At 42.3% G+C, this 13174-nt stretch overlaps 1 long non-coding RNA gene across 1 annotated transcript in view; it reads left to right on the top strand.

Moving 5' to 3' along the window:
* Positions 1-506, top strand: part of LOC115289848 — a 1322-nt gene extending 816 nt beyond the window's left edge. The window contains exon 2 of the long non-coding RNA XR_003907833.1: positions 214-506. This is a non-coding gene — a long non-coding RNA (uncharacterized LOC115289848). The remainder of the gene's footprint in view (positions 1-213) is intronic.
* Positions 507-13174: the final 12668 nt, after the last annotated feature.

The raw sequence follows: 13174 nt of genomic DNA, 5'->3' as shown, positions 1-13174 counted from the left end.
GGCCCGCGCGCGCGCCGCCGCCCGGCCGAAGCCCAGCGCGCGGCCCCGCTGTCCTGGCCGGTGCGGCCACCTGACTTCCCGTCCTCGGGTAGTCCCCGATCCCGGGTTTACCCTCCCTCCCAGAGGCCCGAGGCCCCCGCGGTTGCTCTTCGTGCTCGCGTGCTTTCTTTCTCCCCTTCTGCTTCCGACGGTCCGTTTTCCCTTCTCCTCGAGCCTGCCTCACTGCAGCTGACTCCCTCTGGGCTGCCTGCCGCTGCCCGGACCCGCAGCACCTAACACCAGCCCCCAGGTCCTGCACGAAAAGCCTCAGCGAAGCAGCGGCCATCTTGTGACCCGGCTGCAGCGACCCAGCGGTAGCTCCGTGGAGGCACGAACCTCCTGTCAACCTCACCCTGGGACCACCTTGCCGAGAGCCCTTTTCTTAACAGTTACTATGGTGGCCCATAAGTCATTTGTGGTTGTACACATTTAAGTTAAATAGAAGTAAACATTTGAATATTCAGTTACTCAAGTGCATTTCAAGAGCTCAAAAACTCCGTGGCTAGTGGTTACCGTATTGGACATGGTAGCATAGTACATTTCCATCATAGCAGTATGTCTTTCCGGACCGCTTCTAGCTAAAAGATTCTAAGGGTTAAAGCCTAAATCTACATTAATATAGATTAATGTATTGGGGGGAGACCTGGGGGTATACGTTAGAGGCATCCCTTGAATTGTGCCTGGCAGTTTTGACCTAAGGCCATTCATAGCAACCCCAACAAGGTAAGAGCGCTTTAGATGCTGGATTCATTTTGGTACTGTTTTCTTGGGTCTTAAGGCTTTCACCCAAGAGAATTGTTCAGATATCCTGAGGAAGTTCTTCATTTAAGAAGTAATGAGTGGGGCCCCTTGGTGGCTCAGGTGGTTAGGGGTCCAACTCTTGGTTTTAGCTCAGGTCATTTTTTTTAAAGCTATCTTATTTTTAATTTTTTTTTTAAATATTCATTTTTTAGAGAGAGCACAAGCAGGGAATGGGCAGAGAGAGAATCCCAAGCAGGCTCTGACCTTTTAGTGCAGAGCCTAATGTGGGGCTCAAACTCACCAACCCTGAGCTCATTACCTGAAGGGAAAACAAGAATCACACACTTAACCGACGGAGCCACCCAGGGGCTCTTGGGCTCAGGTCCTGACAATCTCAAGGTTCGTGAGTTTCCAGCCCTCCATAGGGCTCTGTGCTGAGAGCAATAGAGCCTTCTTGTGATTCTCTCTGCCCCTCCACCGTGCACTCTCTCTCAAAATAAATAGAAAAAAAAAAAAGGAAGTGGGGCACCTGGGTGGCTCAGTCAATTAAGTGCCTGACTTCAGCTCAGGTCATCATCTCACAGTTCGTGGGGTCAAGCCCACATGGGGTTCTGCACTGACAGGGCAGAGCCTGTTTGGGATTCTCCCTCTCTGCCCTCTCCCCCTGCTTTCTCTCTCTCTCACTCTCCTCTCACTCTCTCTCTTTGCCTGTTTCTCCCTCTCTCTCTCTCTCTCAAAAACAGATAAACATTAAAAAAAAGAATCTTGAAAAAAATAGTTACATGGGAAAATAAAAGAAAAAAACCTAGAAGGAAATGAAGAAGTTCTCCTACGTGGTTAATTGTGGTAATTCCAGAGCTAATAGATGCCAACAGATGCTGACGATCCCTCCCCCCCATTTATCAGATCAAAAACAACTTAGTTAATTCAGATAAGGACTTTCTAAGCTCAAAAGTACTGAAAGGAATCACAAAGGAATGTTATGTTTGACTACTTGAAAAAGATAAACACAATTAAAAGGCATAAAACCAGGAAGATAATTGCATCTCATAAGTCAAGATAAAAAACTTACACTATTCAAAAGAAGAGCTCTACAATATAAGTGTGGGGAAAGGCCATTAACAAAGAGTTTATAAAAAGAATAAACATTTAAAATATTCAACTTCAGAAGGAATTAAAAATTCAATTTAAAACATGATGCCAGGGGCGCCTGGGTGGCTCAGTCGGTTGGGCCTCCGGCTTCAGCTCAGGTCAGATCTCACGTTCGTGGGTTCGAGCCCTGCGTCAGGCTCTGTGCTGACAGCTAGCTCAGAGCCTGGAGCCTGCTTCCGGTTCTGTCTCCTTCTCTCTCTGCCTCTCCCCCTCTCATGCTCTGTGTCTCTCTGTATCAAAAATAAATAAAACATTAAAAAAAATTTTTTTAATAAAAAAAAAATAAAACATGATGCCATTTTTTCACATAATAAGTGGGAAAACATTTTGAAAAGGTGACACTGTTGGCAGAATTTCAAATTAGCACAACTTCTTTAGAAAGGGATTTGTCAGTATCAATAAAGAGGAGATTACATATGGTCAATGAAAAGATTCTCTCAACCTCATTAGTCATCAAGAAAATGTAAAATAGACCATATTGAGATACCACTTCACTAGCCTACTAGAGTAGTTGAAACTAAAGATTCTCAATACTGGGGAGTCTGGCTGGCTCAGTCGGTAAACCATGTGACTTTTGATCTCAAGGTCATGAGTTAGAGCCCTTTAAAAATAAATAAATAAAATACAGCAGTTAAAAAAAATCTCTTAACCTTTTTAAAATTCTTTTATTTAAGGGGCGCCTGGGTGGCTCAGTCGGTTAAGTGTCCGACTTCGGCTCAGGTCATGATCTCATGGTTTGTGGGTTCGAGCCCTGCATCAGGCTCTGTGCTGACAACTCAAAGCCTGGAGCCTGCTTCAGATTCTGTGTATCCTTCTCTCTCTCTGCCCCTCCCCTACTTGTGCTCTGTGTCTCTCTGTCTCAAAAATAAACCACATTAAAATTTTTTTTTAATTTTTATTTAAGTAATCTCTACACCCAACATGGGGCTTGAACTCATGACCCCAAGATCAAGTATCACATACACTCCAGGCTGTGCCATCCAGGTGCCCAACCAAAAAGAGATTCTCAATGCCAAGTGTTGGACAAGGGTGGGACCCTCCCACATTACTGATGGGAAGGTAAAATGCTATACCTACTTTGGAAAACTGTTGGGAAGCTTCTTATAAAGTTAAATAGATACCTACTCTATGATTCAGTAATTCTGTTCTTAGGTATTTTACTGACAGCAGGGATTATTCAAACAATGAAATACTACTCAGCCAATAAAAGAAACAATTACTGGGGCACCTGGGTGGCTCAGTTGGTTGAGTGGCTTCAGCTCAGGTCATGATCTCACGGTTCTTGGGTTTGAGCCCTGTATCAGGGCTGGCAGCTAGCTCAGAGCCTGGAGCCTGCTTCAGATTCTGTGTCTCCCTCTCTCTCTGACCGTCCCCTACTCACCCTCTCTCTCTCAAAAATAAATAAAACATTAACAAATTTTTTAAAAAAGAAACAATTACTGATACATAATATGGATGAATCTCAAAAACATTTTGGGAACAAAAGAAGCAAGATACAAAATAAGACATACTATATTATTTCATTTTCATAGGAAAATGGTTAAATGATACATGATGTTAAGTGGAACTATTATGTATTAAGAAAAACCAACATTAAAAAAATTTTTTTGGTAATCTTTACATTGCATGAGGGACTCGAATGCACAACCCCCAAGATTAGGAGTGCCATGCTCTTCCTACTGAGCCAGCCAGGCACCCCCCCAAAAACAGCGTATTTTAGATTACAAAGATATTTGATATCATGAGAAAAGCCTCAGAAAATAATAAAAAGTGAAAAGGCTAGAATATAATAATGTCCAGTATGGACCCTCTTTGTTAACAAACAAATGTATGCATAAAATGGCTAGAAGGAAATATTTGTCCATTCAATAAACATTAATCAAATGCCAACTGTGCTGGCTGGCCCTGTGCTAGGTGGTCGGATACAGTGATGAACTAAAACTGACACAGTTCAAACCCTCATGGAACATTGTCTGTTGTGGAAAAGAATGTCAACAGTAGCCATCTCTGGGTGGTGTACCTAACGGTGACTTAGGAGAAACAAATGAAAAATAATTTCTGTATTTTATAAACTTTCCATGATGAGAAAATATTACTTTATAACTGGGTGAAAATAAAAGAAAGAGCTCTTTTCTTTCAAAGACCTATTGTCCTGGCCTATTTCCAGTAGGTTTTCATATTCATTTGGGGGACTTTCTGACTGATTTCACTGATTAGAGCCACTCAATGAAAATATGAAAAGAAAACTCTAATTAAGCTCCTTCTCAAAAAAATTTTTTAAATAAATGAGACTTAAGTTTATGGGTAGTGGTGGTGCTTTTAGTCATGATATTAATAGTTCCTAGCAACAGCTGGGTGTTCTCTCTCATTCAGCTTGCACACCCATCCATGGGTCAGAGTGTGTAGTGTTTTTATCTAACTAGCAAGTCTGATTCTGTTTCTTTTTGACTTCTGCATTGGTCAGGATTGACTAAATATTAGAAATCACCAAGATCCAGGGCGCCTGGGTGGTTCAGTCAGTTGAGCATCTGACTTTAGCTCAGGTCATGCTCTCATGATTCGTGGGTTCAAGCCCTGTGTCAGGTTCTGTGCTGACAGTTCAGAGCCTGGAGCCTGTTTTGGATTCTGTGTCTCCCTCTCTCTCTGCTCCTTCCCTGCTCACGCTCTGTCTCTGTCTCTCAGAAATAAATAAATATTTTTTAAAAATAAGAAAGAAATCACCAAGATCCATGTGTAATTGGAATTGCTACTAATCTACGTTTCCATTGTACAGAACTTGTGAGATTTGGTGTATTTCCTTATGAAACTCCCTAAGCACTTTAGAAGGCTTAATTAATGACCAACTCTTCTGAGAAATCATTATGAATGCTTTTAGTTTAACATGCACAGGGAATCCTAGTTTCCATTGTTGTATAAAAGTAACCTGGTTACAGTTCTATTTATATGGAGCCATTAAATATTAAATTTCTGTGTTAAATGCAGGTAAGAGAACCAGAGTAAAGTGAGTGTTTCTAAAATGGCTACATAGGGGTGCCTGAGTGGCTCAGTTGGTTGAGCATCTGACTTCAGGTCATGATCTCACAGTTCATGGTTTCGGGCCCCACATTGGGCTATGTGCTGACAGCTCAGAGCCTGGAACCTGCTTCAGATCTTGTGTCTCCCTCTCTCTCTGCCTCTCCTCCACTTACCCTCTGTCTCTGTCTCTGTCTCTGTCTGTCTCTCTCTCTCTCAAAAATAAACATTAAAAAATATTTTTAGGGGTGCCTGGGTGCCTCAGTAGGTTGAGCGACTGACTTTGGCTCAGGTCATGATCTCGCAGTCCATGGGTGTGGACCCATGTCAGGCTCTGTGCTGAGAGGTTGCTCAGAGCCTGGAGCTTACTTTGGATTCTGTGTCTTTTTCTCTCTCTGCCCCTACCCCATTCGTGCTCTGTCTCTGTTTCTCAATAATAAATAAATATAAAAAATTTTTATAAAAAAATAACAAAAAAGAAAATTTTTAGATGTCTACACAGAAAAGGTCTTTTATAGTGTATAATTTCTAAACTTATATGAAAAGCCCTGAGTAATTTTTTTAAAGCAGTCTCTATGCCCAATGGTGGATCAACCTGAGATCAAGAGTTGCATGATCTACCGACTGAGCCAGGCAGGCGCCCCAGTTGGTAATATATGGTATAGACATCATATACTGTATTATATTTAAATCATATCTTCCTATGAGTATGTTTAATTTTGATTAAATTAGCTTGGATGGAATCTACACGGTCTTGACATCCAAAAAATTAATGAATTCAAGAAAAAAAATTGTTTTTGTAATGGAAAAAACACAGCCCAAAGCAACATCCTACTAATTATAATAACCTGATATCAAATTAGGAATCTTTCTAGACACTCGTAAGTAAAATCTCCTCATGAAAGTTCTGCTGACTATGTAATGTGTGATATGTATTTACAGGTTGATACTCAGGCCATTTGGGGCGGGGGCATTGTGCAAACCTCTTAGCCGTGTGTTTTCCCTTGATCTTCCTGCGAGACCCCAAAATTATGAGAACTATGATGTGACAAGGAGTCCCAAAGCTACCATCATTCCCTATTACTTTTGTTTGCATCATTACAAGGCAGGAGATAATGGTGATAGTCATTATTGGCTACATAATACAATCGTCGAGGAGAACAGAATTTAATACCTCTCTCACAGCTGGGCCCCAGTGTTCCACAGGTGAGATGCCAAGGGAAATGGCACTGGCATTCATCAAATCGCTTGGGCCAAAAATGTAGAATGAGGAGGAGGCAAGTTCCATCACAGGACATATCCTGTCAACTGACGCCCTCTACAGTCCATTTTCCCACACAACAAATCTTTCAAACTGAAAACATAAATCTGATTTATGTCATTCCTCTGCTTGAAACATTCAAGTGCCTCTTCCTTTCCCCAAAGTGGCCTCTCTGTCTGCTTTGAACTCAGCTTCAACTTCTTTCCCTATGGCCACTGCAGTTCAGACATGGTGGCCTTGTTTATACTGTATAGTATACTTGTTATACTGTGCTAGATTTAGCACAAACTGGCCTCACACAGAACAAGCTCATTTCTGTCCCAGAGCGCTTTCATTTGCCATCTCTTTCGCTTCAAACATTTTCACAAAGCTGCCTCCTCATTATTTATGGCAAGCTCAAATGTCTCTTCTGACTATGGCCAGCTCTAATGCCCCCTCCTCTGATCACTTTGCTAACTAAAGCTAGGGCACCACCACCACTCTCTTACCTCATTACCTTAATTTATCTGTAGCACTTGTTTCTTTGTGTCTACCCTCACTCCTTAAGGGAAGTGCCTTCGTCTGTCTGTTCTCTGGCACTGCCATTGTTGTTGCTGTGCCTGGCAAGAAGTCAGAGCTCAGTAATTTGTTGAATGCGTGAATATTTTACTCTTGTCCAGAGCAGAAGTTCTTATTTATTTATTTATTTATTATTTTAAATTTTTATTTATTTATTTTTAAGCCAAATTAAAAAAATTTTTAACATTTATTTATCATCAAAAGACAGAGAGAGACAGAGCATGATCATGGGGTGAGGGGCACATTATCTGAAGCAGGCTCCAGGCCCTGAGCTGTCAGCACAGACCCTGATGCAGGGCTCAAATTTACAAACCACGAGATCATGACCTGAGCTGAAGTCGGACGCTCAACCAACTGAGCCACCCAGGTACCCCTCTTTTTTATTTTTTTAAGTTTATTTATTTTGAGGGAGAGAGACAGAGAGAAAGCAAGTGGGGGAGGGACAGAGAGAAGGAGAGACAGAATCCCAAGCAGAGTCTGGGCTGTCAGCATAAAGCCTGATGCGGAGCTAGAACTCACAAACTGTGAGATCATGACCTGAGCCGAGATCAAGAGTCAGACATTTAACTGACTGAGCCACCCAGGTGCCCCTGGAGCAGAAGGTCTTAACCTGTGGTGCAAGGATTTCAAATCATTCCCTCTTCATCCCGCTCCCAAATGTAAATGAAATGAAGGGTTTGAGTACACTTGCAAGTGCTTTGGGGAGTGTGTGAGAGAAATGTTGGAAAACCTTTATTTTTCAGATTCTCAGAGGAATCCAAACAACAAAATGTTAATTACCACTGGTATAGAGTTGTAATTTATAAAACACTTTCTCAGCCATTTAGTTCTCCTTCTGTCTAAGGAGACAGGATAGAAATGGTAGTTTCTACCTGATAGATAAAGGCATTGAGGGCCAGTTCACATAGCCAGTCAATAACAGAACTGACAAATCCATTCTTTTGGCTGAAACATCTTGTGCTTTTTCTCACGCGAAGACAAAGACAGAATCCAGAATCCTGGGCTAGTAGTTTTGGATTCATTCTTGTTCATCTTCAGTGGCTTAAAAAACACCAAACTTTTCTAAGACTTTCTTATTTAAACTACCATATGTGGCTGCATTAAAATTTTCAATGAAACATTATTACCATCAGATAGATCAAGGCAGTTTTCAGGCAAAATTTTAATGTATGAAACAAAAAAGGCAAAATAGTTTTCTGTTGGGCTGAGTAGAGCATAATTAGGACAATTAATTTACAGGAATAAATATAACAACCCTTAAAACCAAATGAAAACAATATTGTGATCTCTAACATTTCAATTTTATCTACTCTTTTAGTTAGGATATACAAATGGAACCATCTGTCTTGAAAAATTAATTTAATCTATTTTCTAAAATCAGTTTTTCCAGGGGCACCCGTCTGGCTCTTGTCCATAGAGCATGTGACTCTAATCTCAGGATTGTGAGTTTAAGCCCCATGTTGGGTGTGGAGCCTACTGAAAAAGTCAGTTTTTCCAGAAAAGGAAAATCTGAAAAAAAAATTTTTTTAATTTTTAATGTTTATTCATTTTTGAGAGACAGAAAGAGACAGAGCACAAGTGGGAGTAAGGCAGAGAGAGAGGGAGAAACAGAATGTGAAGCAGGCTCTAGGCTCTGAGCTGTCAGCACAGAGCCCGACAACGGGCCTCAATCCCACAAACAGCGAGATCATGACTCAAGCCGAAGTCAGACACTCAACCGACTGAGCCATCCAGGTGCCCCAGGAAAATCTGAATTTAATCTCTTTTCTGCTCACATAATTTTCAAGAGAAGGGGTCGGTGAGGAAACTACATTATTTGGAAAATTAATACAAAATGTTTCAAACATGAAAATTTAGCTGCCTGAGAGATTTCTTCTCACGGGCCATGTCTATGGGGTACAGCCAGCCACTGGCTTCAAAAGAGCTTGTTTTATTAACCTCAAGAAGTTATAGGAAACATGCCACTCGAAAGAATTTCTTATTCTGGAAAGATGCACTAGATCAAAGAGACTTTTTTCTCTCCTTTCTAGCATCTATAATTAAAGACCTAAATGTTTATTTTAAGCAACAATAATAAGAAGTCTTTAGTGAATTAGTTGTTTTCCTATCCCTAAAAACCCACAGGGCTAACATCATGTTTGGAAGGAATTTTCATTTAACTGGCTTGGATGTCATTCTTATATTTTTGTTGTATTTAAAACTGTTAGTCAAGGGGCGCCTGGGTGGCTCAGTCAGTTGCGCGACCGACTTTGGCTCAGGCCATGAGCTCATGAATTTGAGCCCCTCATCGGGCTCTGTGCTAGCAGCTCAGAGCCAGGAGCCTGCCTTCAGATTGTCTCCCTCTCTCTCTCTGCTCCTCCCCCGCTCAAACTGTCTCTCTCTCTCTCTCTCTCAAAAATAAATAAACATTAAAAAACCTTTTTTAAATTTTAGTCAAGCAGGACACATGTTCTTCCCCTGGGGCCTGCCCCCATCTTGTGTCTAGTCCCTGACTCTCGGGCAGCCTTAGTACAGCCCAGGCCTCAAGCAGGACACCCCCATCTTCCATGGCGGCTGGAAGGGAGAAGAGCAAATCTGCCAGCTAGCAGCATAGCATCGACTATGACAACCACTGGGTCAGCATCTTTTGCCCTGAGGGTAAGTTTAAGCCGAAGATCAGAGCCAGCTACCTCATGGGCCCCCAGAGTGGCCACGGCATTGTGGCTGAAAAGTTCTATCTTTACCTTCCAGCCCGTGGGCACTTTGTAGGGCATTTTGTAGTGAAGGATTTCCAGTCATTCAGTGAGGGTGTACAGTGCCATTGGAGAGTTCCTTTTCAGGTTTGGCAGATTGTGGCTGATCCATGTATTCAACAGTCCCTTCCAGTCCTAGATCGACAAGACTGCAGAACCAGTGTGGGGCCAACGGGACAGGCACTGGCCACATGGTGGTGGCTTTGGCTGAGAAGCACTCATGTAAGACCCAGTAGCTACGCAGGGGCCCTGCATGGGTCGAAGGGGCAGATGTAAGGATGATCAGTCAAGAGGGTCTGGCCAGGAGGTGGGCTAGACCTGGCAGCACTGAATGTGGGCTGCATGTGTCCCTGATGCCTGCCCTCTCCCACCTCCCAACAGCAGGGTTGCACTTTATTCTTGCTTTGGTGACGGAGTGAACCTGGACTCTGGTCCAAGGATGTGTGCAGAGCTTTACCACGCTGCCCACCCTGTCCCCTCAGTCTGCATCCTTCCCCACAGTGTTCAAAAAAAACCTATAAGCAAACCACACAAAGAAAAAAATCCAGAGGCCAGAGGAAGAAAGAACTACTCCTTGGCTTGTGATTGCCAGAGTCAGAACACTTGGGTTATTCCTTAACTATAATTGATGCTACTATGGTATAATCCCACCTACTGCCAGGGTCAAAGATTGCTGTTCTACATGGCAGACAGTTTCTGTTAACTTCCTTCCTTCATTTAAAACAAATTGTGAGCGGGGGCACATGGGTGGCTCATTTGGTAAGCATCTAATTCTTTTTTTTTTTAATGTTTTTATTCTTGAGACAGAACACGGAGGGGGGGGGGAATTGGAGGGAGGAGAGAGAGAGGGAGACACAGAATCTGAAGCAGGCTCCAGGCTCTGAGCTCTCAGCACAGAGCCTGATGTGGGGCTCAAACTCACAAACCACAAGATCATGATCTGAGCCGAAGTCAGATGCTTTAAACAACTGAGCCACCCAGGCACCCCAGCATTCAATTCTTGATTTCCGCTCAGGTTCATGAGATTGAGCCCCTTGTGGAGCTCTATGCTGACAAGGCAGAGGCCACTTGGGATTCTTTCTCTCCTCTCTCTCAAAAATTATTTAAATAAACATTTAAAAAATCCTAGGTTGAAAATAAGTAAGAATAAACCATGGCGGGTTTCCGGCTGCCTCTGTCAGTAAAGAATGAAACTCGATCTTGAGGATGTGAGTTCAAGCTCCACGTTGGGAGCTATTCAACCATGAATAGGCACCTGGCAAGAAGGGGCTGTGATGTTAGTAAGAGACATGATTTTTTGGCCAACAGCTCTAAACATACTTAGCCAAAGGCCAATAAGTACTTCTGGACCTTTTCCAACCACTGTAAATAGAATGAACGTTAATCCATTTTATTCCAGCACTGATGAAAGGGATTCACTTCTGCTGGAACTTGAACCTATCATTCTTCCTAAGTTTAGGTATTTCACACTAAATCATTAAGAGTACAAAAATCTTTAAAACAGATGAGCATTGGGGGATCTGGCTGGCTGGAGTATGTGACTCCTGATCTTGGGATTGTGGGCTTAAGCCCCATGTTGGGTGTAGAGATTACTTAAAATCCCTTAGTCCACATTTGCTGTCTTTGTTATTATTTTTTAATGTTTATTTATTTTTAATGTTTATTTTTTTGAGAGAAAGAGAGAGAGAGAGAGAGACAGAGCATGAGCAGAGGAGGGGCAGAGAGAGGGAGACACAGAATCTGAAGCAGGCTCCAGGCTTTGAGCTGTCAGCACAGAGCCTGATGTGGGGCTCAAACTCACAAACTGTGAGATCATGACCTGAGCTGAAGTCGGACGCTTAAATGACTGAGCCACCCAGGTGCCCTCTTTATTATATCATGAAAGGGGTTTTGCTCAAATCACATCTCATCATCACTGAATGATAGTGTGCTTCTAGAAGCAAGGCAATAAAAAAGCATTCACCTTCCACCAAAAATGTCCTCAATGGCCTACCATGTTAAGAACATTACAAAGAATGGTCTAAGATCTAAGTTTTAACTTCCTAAAGGACTTGTTTACTTTGCTTAGCTCTGTTCTACCTAGGTCACAAATTCATCTCTCTCAAACTTGTTTCTAAATGAAGGAGAACCAGGGGCATGTGGTCAGCTCAGTTATCAGAGCATGTGACTCTTAATCTTGGGGTCATGAGTTTGAGGCCCATGTTGGGCACAGACATTACTTAAAAAATAAAAACTTAAAAATATCAAGAGAAAAAAAGGAGAACTGGGTAATAAGACATAAGCAAAACCAACACCAAAGACAGAAAAACACCAATGGAATAGCTGCCAGTGGAAAAGGATGGTTTCCACAGACCTTTGAGACATTTCATTTTTTTCATTCATTCCTCCTATGCAGCAGGTGCTGAAATCACAAGAACAAACCAGGAGGAACTTGGTGTATGAAGACAGATTGTAATGCAAGTCCAGTGACTGAGATATGTATAGGGAGGCACCAATGCCAACCTGGGAAAGCTCTCTACAGGAGGCACAAAAGCTGAAAAACAGAGTGAATGTCATTCTGAAGAACTCAGGCAGATCGCAGCCCCATCTCGTAGCTGGTGAATGCAACTTAGAAGACCAGCCTGAGCTACACGTTTCTAGAGTTTCAAATAATGGAAGGGCTGAGCAATAGGCACTTGCGATTTTCTAGTGTGGTAATGAGGTCACATCAATGCACAGCTCACTTTTATTGTGGAAGAAAAACAACAGTCCCTGGCCTATGACAAAACTGCATTAAGAACACCGTTTAAAATTTTAGGTCCCATGACAGGATTTTTCCCTGATAAGACATACAGGAGGTGTGGCCTCAATGAACCAAGCATACTCTATGAGTTTCAAATCCTGTAATTACACATGGGAAAACAGCACTGATAGAAAGTTCTTCTTAGGAAATACAACAGTTCTTCTATCATGCAACATCAGTGAAGTCACAGGTTCCAAAGAAGATAAATTAAAATTTTTTCCTCCCTTGGGGCGCCTGGGTGGCTCAGTCGGTTTAGCCTCCAGCTTCGGCTCAGGTCAGATCTCACGTTCGTGGGTTCGAGCCCCGCGTCAGGCTCTGTGCTGACGGCTAGCTCAGAGCCTGGAGCCTGCTTCCAGTTCTGTGTCTCCTTCTCTCTCTGACCCTCCCCCTCTCATGCTCTGTCTCTCCTGTATCAAAAATTAATAAAACATTAAAAAAAAATTTTCCTCCCTCCCTCCTTTTCGGTTTTAAGTAGTCTCTACATCCAACATGAGGTTTAAACCTACAACCCCCAGGTCAAGAGTTGCATACTCTATCAACTGAGACATCCAGGTATCCCCCTAAATCATTTTAAAGTGAGCATGTTATGGCAATGAGAAAGAATGACATATGGCCATTTGTAGGAAAGTGGATGGACCTTGAGGGTGTCATGCTAAGCGAAATAAGTCAGGCAGAGAAGGACAGATACCATATGTTCGCACTCATAGGTCTAACAGGAAATTTTCAGAAGGATCTAGCTTCAAGAAAAGCAAGCAGTTAGTAGTGCTTAAGAAAAATTGATTCAGTATCTAATGGATAGTTGATACCTGTCACAACACAGCATTTTATATACTGTTATGTGAAACTGCAATACAATCTAAGTTTATTTTGGGAGGGTTTGCTGTATCATTGGATTTA

This window comes from Suricata suricatta, chromosome 1 (genome assembly GCF_006229205.1).
Source record: "Suricata suricatta isolate VVHF042 chromosome 1, meerkat_22Aug2017_6uvM2_HiC, whole genome shotgun sequence".
In the NCBI taxonomy this organism is placed as follows: domain Eukaryota; kingdom Metazoa; phylum Chordata; class Mammalia; order Carnivora; family Herpestidae; genus Suricata; species Suricata suricatta.
Note: the sequence above shows the minus strand (reverse complement) of the source record. Positions and strands in the feature narration are given on the sequence as shown.